The sequence below is a fragment of the Petromyzon marinus genome, chromosome 6 (genome assembly GCF_048934315.1).
Source record: "Petromyzon marinus isolate PM22_M1 ecotype Great Lakes invasive population chromosome 6, UKy_Petmar_22M1.pri1.0, whole genome shotgun sequence".
Classification (NCBI taxonomy): Eukaryota; Metazoa; Chordata; class Hyperoartia; order Petromyzontiformes; family Petromyzontidae; genus Petromyzon; species Petromyzon marinus.
In genome coordinates, this window is record NC_133672.1 from 13,012,381 (window position 1) to 13,018,387 (window position 6,007).

The following is a 6,007-nucleotide window of genomic DNA, read 5'->3' on the forward strand; positions in this document are numbered from 1 at the left end:
TCACTCACAAATTGAGCTTTAAGAATAAATATTGATCCATCAATAAATGCATCGTTAAAAGCCTAATATTATAGAAAACTGGCATCAACGTCGCTGAACGTCGGGGGGGGGGGGAAGTACGTTTTATCATCACTCCTACACCTCACCAATGTCGCGTGACGTCATAACCCCCCTCACCACTCCCGCATTTCTTGACGTCATTACTCCGTCGTCTACCTCACCCGTGCCGCGTGACGTCACACCCCCCTCCCCTTTCCTCACAAACGCACCTCAATCCAGCGTGGCGTCATCACCCTTCTGCTTCCAACTCACCAGTGTCGCGTGACGTCACCACCCAGCCCCGTCTCCTCCGTTATCATCTCCTCACTACCTTCAATTTATCGGGACGTCAACACCCTTCACCCACTCCTCACATCACCCCAGTGTCACTGATGTTATCAGCCCCTCCCCTCCAAAACCCCAGTCTCTCTGAGGTTACCCTCCCCTACACTCCAATAGTCCAGTGTCTGTGAGATTATCATCCCCTTCCATCCACCTCACCAGGGTGGCTACCCCTCCCCACTCAGACAAACAAGCACATTGTTCCACACTATGGAAGATGTGGATACTTTCTGCATACATGGGAGTCCAGTTTGTGACTGTGGTGCGACATCTCGGACCGTGCAACCGCTCGAGAACGCCTGCCCAATCAGATCATTCAACGGCGATCTGAAAGAAAACAAATTCCACGCAGCTACTCCTAAAGCAGTCGCATGGACATGAGACCTGGACATTAATTTGTAATCTGTTGCAATCTACAAAAATGCCATACGAAAGAAGAGAAGACATCGACATATTCTACCGTACTGGAACAGGAACTCCATTATTAAAACCAGTCAACCACATTTTTAGCGTGAAGCTGTGAAGATTCACATTAATTTTATTAAGTCAACAAAACACGGTTGGCTACGTGAGGTGTGAAATAAGTTCAACATAAATATCACACCCACAACGTTGAGCTCAAGTGAAAAACGTAAATTTTGTTTTAAATGTGTTAAGCAAGTGCATTTTTACAAACTACTTGCGATTAAAATACTTGGTACATATTTATAACAGTACATATTTAGTGCAAAAGTATATCCAGGCATGCCACGTAATAATGTACAACCATTTTTTATTGTAAACTGATGTAAAACGCTTAAAATGTGTTTTGCTTGCTAATTAAGTACAGTAATTACAGTACGGCACATAGCGAGCAATGTTAACCCAATGAGATTGGATTTTGTCATGGAAAACATGTTCTCTGTGCTACAAAGATTACGTTTTCATTAGCTTTGTGCTGTAATGCCCTCTTGATGCACATGCTCAGTGATGTAAGCCACAAGAGCGTCACGGATCACCACCGCTTCGTGGTTCTCGTGACCCTCACATTGGCTTGCCTTTGGTTGTGGTTGCTGATGCTGCATATCCTTCACCTCCTCTTGCCATGTGGTAAGAAAGTCATCGGACTGCTCTTCACACAAGTTGTGCAGAACGCAGCAGGTGGCCACCACCGTGGGCATGAACATATGGTGCACATCAGAGCGCTTCAAGAGAATTCTCCAGCGACCTTTGAGCTTGACAAAGGCTTGTTCCACTTTAACGAGGATGGCGTTGATGTGAGTGTTGTACACTTCCCTCTCATTGCTCAAGTGTTTTTCTGCGTAGATTTTCATTAGCCAAGGGAGCAGCGGAAATGCTGGTTCACCAACGATCATGAGTGGGACATCCACACCTTTCATGTCTATGGTGGCTTTGGGCAAACGATCAGGATTCTTATACAAATCTGACATGTGGAATGCTGTAGCGTGGTGAGTGTTTCCTGGAACGCCAACATAGATGTTTCGGAACCTCAAGGACAGAAAGAGACTTATTATGTTAGAGACATCTCTTCAAATTTAACTGCGGGTCAAAATATGCAAACTGATGGTGAATAAATGACAACTTGGAGCTATCATTATTTAACTTTCATAACCAGTGCACTTTTAAACGCACATAATGCAGTCCGACTGATTAGTCATTTATGCTGTGTTACTCCAGTTGATTTAAATGTGTTTTTGAACTGTAACATATTTAACATATGCCAACATTTGTGGTTAATTACCTCCTGAATTCAGCTGCAGTCAACACTACTTGGACAAAGGTCATCCTTAACCCAGCTGTGCCCCCTATGGGAATATTTTGGAAACGTAGCATAAACCAAGTTCTCGTATAATAACCATGTAGGCAACGCACACAATGTGCAATGCTCACAACAAATTAATAAATTTTCATGGTTTTGGATCACATCGATACAAAACTTATGTATTTACTGTCTCGTGTTTTTACCATCTAATTTGTAATGTTTCTATCTCCAATGTTTCTATCTTGAGTACATCAGCCCAAATATATAAGCATTTTACTTGCATATATTGTCAAAATAATCAAATTCTTACATGGACAAACTGATGCATCTATCTTGAGCCGTACGAATCTATATTAACCCGTGGATAATATAACTTGAGCTATACACGGTCCATTCAAACATTGCATCTCACCTGAGCGTGTCGTCCACAATGGTCTGCAGGATGATGGAGGGCCACTGGTTCCTGTTGGCGTAGTCCCTGGAGCCCAGCCTGGGTGCGAGCACTGGGATGTGTGTGCTGCCAATGCAGCCAAAGACCTGTGGCAGGACATGCTGCTTGCAGAAGCGCTCAGATATGGCACGTGCCTCTTCCAGGGCCGGAAGATGCACGCTGTGTCGCAGCAGGAGGTGACACACACACCTGCAACATAGGTAGATGAGAGCATGACGAGGACAGTGGCTTGCGCAGCTAGAATTGTTGCCGTTCATTCATTCGTTTAAACAAAAACTCGTTTAAACAACATTCAAAATTCACACATGTACAGCAACTTTCAACGTAATACTAAACCGAGTTGAAGGCTGTGTGAGGAGTGTAATAATACATGCATGATCACGTAATAATTTAAGTATAAAAAACGTCATCAACACTAAATATTAATCAATGTTACATTTCAGGAGTCGAAACAATTGAATTGCCACTTTTGCTCGTAGGATTGCGATCGTGGCATCGTCAGGACTTCGATGCTTACGACCAGCGTGATGGTACAACTACCACTTCCATATTAACCACCAAGATGGTTAATGTTACCCAATCACTTACACATTTACCACCAAGATGGTTAATGTTACCTAATCACCTACACATTTACCACCAAGATGGCGACTGTTACCAAAGCAACCACTCACACATGTACCACCACAGTGATTAACGTTACCACGGCAACCACTTCCGAATGTACCACCACAGTGATTAACGTTACCACAGCAACCACTTACACATGTATCACCAAGGTGATTAACGTTACCACAACAACCACTTCACCAAGGTGATTAACGTTACCACAGCAACCACTCACGCATGTACCACCAAGGTGATTAACGTTACCACAGCAACCACTTCCGAGTGTACCACCACAGTGATTAACGTTACTACAGCAACCACTCACGCATGTACCACCAAGGTGATTAACGTTACCATGGTAACCACTTCCGAGTGTACCACCACAGTGATTAACGTTACCACAGCAACCACTTACACATGTATCACCAAGGTGATTAACGTTACCACAGCAACCACTTCCGAGTGTACCACCACGGTGATTAACGTTACCACAGCAACCACTTCCGAGTGTACCACCAAGGTGATTAACGTTACCACAGCAACCACTTCCGAGTGTATCACCAAGGTGATTAACGTTACCACAGCAACCACTTCCGAATGTACCACCACAGTGATTAACGTTATCACAGCAACCACTTAAACATGTACCAAGGTGATCAACGTTATCACAGCAACCACTTAAACATATACCATGGTCATTAACGTTACCACGGCAACCACTTAAACATGTACCAAGGTGATTAACGTTACCACGGCAACCACTTAAACATGTACCAAGGTGATTAACGTTACCACGGCAACCACTTAAACATGTACCATGGTGATCAACGTTACCACGGCAACCACTTCCGAATGTACCACAAAAGGTGGCCACGGGTCTGACCCCTCCTGCACTACCGCCAACCCCCCCGGCCTTCCACCCTTTCTTTCTTGGTTCGTGTTTGTTTTTGTTTCTTGTGGTTGCACCCGATTCAAGAGCCGAACGGCTCACAGGGCTATACCAAAATAAAATAAATAAAATAAATAAACTAAATACATATCCCGTTCCCCGAAGGGGCCGGCACCCCCAGCTGCACCTGCACACGCGGTAGAGGTATCGGTGCACCGTGGTCTTGCTGACGCCGAACAGCTCGCCCACGACGCGGTACTCGGCGCCCGTGGCGAGCTTGAAGAGCGCGATGGCGACCCGCTTGCGCGTGTCCACGGGCTTGCGGACGAAGGCGGCGGCGGCGGCGGGCGCGACGTCGGCGGCGACGAGCGAGCAGAGGCGCTCGAAGGTGGCGCGGCGCATGCGGAACTCGCGCAGCCAGTCGGCGTCGGCGAAGCGCTCCTGCACCACGCACTCCCACCACTGCTGGCTCTGCGGCGCCATCCAGAAGCGCCGGCGGGGCCTGAGCGCGGCGCGGGCCCGCGCGAACAGCGAGCGGCACATTCGCAGGTGCTGCAGGTGCAGCAACAGCCGGCGCCGTCGCCTGCGCTGCCGGAGGAGATGCAGCAGCTGGTGGCAGCCGAGCAGCAGAGCGACGAGGAGCTGCTGGGAGTCGTGGTTGGAGGAGCGGGCGACGTTGAGTGTGGCGGTGGTGGCGGTGGTGGTGCCGCCGCTTCGACCATCATCACCACCACCACCAACAACAACTTCGCCGTTGATACTGATAGTGCTCATCATGTTGGTGGTTGTCATTGGTGATGTTGGTCGTGGAGGGGGTTGGTGATTGTGTGCGTGTGGTTGGTGGTAATGTTGCTGGAGTTGATGTCGGCGCTGTTCATGCGTTGTTGTTGTTGGTGATGCTGCTGCTGCTGGCGGTGTTGATATTGGTACAGTTACCACGGGATGGGCGATTGTCGATCCGAGAAGAATCGAGTTCCGATTCCACAAACCGCCAAGTTGTGGAATCGATTCCATTTTTTGAGAACAGGATGCGGTCGATTCCAAATCAGTTCAACGGAGGTTTTGATTGACCATACTTCACCACGCCGGTCAAAGCGAATTGGCTTCGATTGACCATACTTCACCACGCCGGTCATAGTTCATAGTTCCATTTATTTGGTATAGCCCTGTGAGCCACTCGGCTCTTGAATCGGGTGCAACCGCAACAAACAAAAACATGAACAAGAAAACATCTTAAAGTGACTATGTGTGACTGTGCAAACAGAAAATCCAGGGAAAAAAACATCAAAATATTCCTGAAATTGCACCGTACACCAACGTTGTGTGCAAAAATCCCAGTGGGATGCAAGTCAAACAACAACCACAAGACAACTAAGATTAAGGCCATCAATCTAACTCCGTACTACAATTAACAAAAACATGACCATACTTCACCACGCCAGCCAAAGCGAATTGAACACACAGCTAATGCATACACGCTTTCAACCTACGATTTAAAAAAAACGTTAAATTATATTGGGAAGCGGTGTTCATTCCAGAGATCATATGCAAGATCCCAATATGATTACTAAATATTTCGATTATTTTGCTGCTGGAAATTTCCACACACGATAAGACACTTCGTTAAGCTATCATTTGTGGCCAGATCGCTTCTGAAAAATAAGCCAATTAGCTCAGTTGGATTTACCTGGTAACATTAAAAAAAGTTTAGTTTTATTTGCATATATATTTTTCAGTTGTTTGTTTACCTTTCTTATACTTTGCACTAATATCGTGTGTTGTATCGTTTGTTGTTGTGACGTTCTGACCCCGTGCCTCTACTGGACATCTGTGAAAAATAGATTAATAGCGCTTTGGTTTTCATCCAGTACACGGACTCCTCTACTTATGAACAAGTTCGGTTCCAGAGGTCTGT